Source organism: Oncorhynchus keta, unplaced genomic scaffold (assembly GCF_023373465.1).
Source record: "Oncorhynchus keta strain PuntledgeMale-10-30-2019 unplaced genomic scaffold, Oket_V2 Un_contig_15587_pilon_pilon, whole genome shotgun sequence".
NCBI classification, from domain to species: Eukaryota; Metazoa; Chordata; class Actinopteri; order Salmoniformes; family Salmonidae; genus Oncorhynchus; species Oncorhynchus keta.
The window spans coordinates 48361-49745 of NW_026279400.1; the positions used below are offsets into that span (position 1 = coordinate 48361).

Consider the following 1385-nt stretch of genomic DNA (forward strand, 5'->3'; position numbering starts at 1 on the left):
TGACTGTATCCTAGTTAGGTGGTGTAACAGAGTGTTAGGTGGTGTAACAGAGTAACAGAGTGTTAGGTGGTGTAACAGAGTGTTAGGTGGTGTAACAGAGTGTTAGGTGGTGTAACAGAGTGTTAGGTGGTGTAACAGAGTGTCAGGTGGTGTAACAGAGTGTTAGGTGGTGTTACAGAGTGTGTACGTGTCGTACTGACCGAGCCGAGGCCTTAGCTTCTAGAAGGCCATACAGGCTGTGCATGTTGTAGTGAGACGAGGTCTTCTGGACAGCAGAGGCACACAGAGTCTGAGCCCTCAACAACCCTCCTAATATACCTAGAGGGAGAGAGAGAGAGAGAAATGAGAGGTGAGGGAGAGAGGAAGGAGAGAGAGAGGTGAGGGAGAGAGGAAGGAGAGAGAGAGGTGAGAGAGAGAGAAGTGAGAGAGGAGAGGTGAGAGAGAAATGAGAGAGAGAAGTGAGAGAAATGAGAAGAGAAGTGAGAGAGAAATGAGAGAGAGAAGTGAGAGAGAAATGAGAGAGAGAAGTGAGAGAGAAATGAGAGAGAGGTTAGAGAGAGAGTTGAGAGAACGAGAGAACAAGAGGAGAAAGAGAAAGAGAGCAAGATGAGAGAGGTGTGTGTGTCTCACCAGGTGTGTACGGAGGGTTCTCCAGCTCGGTGTCAGGACAGCCAACGGTCGACCCGTCCACGAAGCTAGATGGCTCGTTCATGTCCTAGGCAGGAAGTGAGAGGGGTCAGAGGGCAAAGCCGTTCACAATATTTGACTCCAGACTGAAACAGGAAAACACACACACAAAGTTAGATGACAGCACACACACACACACACTCTTACGTACGATCCAGAGTCCGTCGAAGGGAACTTTGTCGTGGAACCTCTTGAGATTGTCGTACCACCACTCATGGGTCACATCGTCAGAGAAATCAGGAAACGCTGTCAGACCTGGCCACACCTGAGAGAGGTGAACAACAGGAGGAGAGAGAGGTGAACAACAGGAGGAGAGAGAGAGGAGAACAACATAGGAGGAGAGAGAGAGATGAACAACATAGGAGGAGAGAGAGAGATGAACAACATAGGAGGAGAGAGAGAGGTGAACAACATAGGAGGAGAGAGAGAGATGAACAACATAGGAGGAGAGAGAGATGAACAACATAGGAGGAGAGAGAGAGGTGAACAACATAGGAGAGAGAGAGAGATGAACAACATAGGAGGAGAGAGAGAGGTGAACAACATGAACAACATAGGAGGAGAGAGAGATGAACAACATAGGAGGAGAGAGAGATGAACAACATAGGAGGAGAGAGAGATGAACAACATAGGAGAGAGAGATGAACAACATAGGAGAGAGAGAGATGAACAACATAGGAGGAGAGAGAGATGAACAA

At 48.1% G+C, this 1385-nt stretch overlaps 1 long non-coding RNA gene across 1 annotated transcript; it reads right to left on the reverse strand.

The window, feature by feature from the left end:
- Positions 1-200: 200 nt before the first annotated feature.
- On the reverse strand, positions 201-954 carry LOC127919051 (uncharacterized). Its single transcript, XR_008101764.1, has 3 exons — positions 839-954; positions 631-715; positions 201-318 (listed from the first exon to the last, which is right to left on the reverse strand). It is a non-coding gene; the product is annotated as an uncharacterized LOC127919051 (long non-coding RNA).
- Positions 955-1385: the final 431 nt, after the last annotated feature.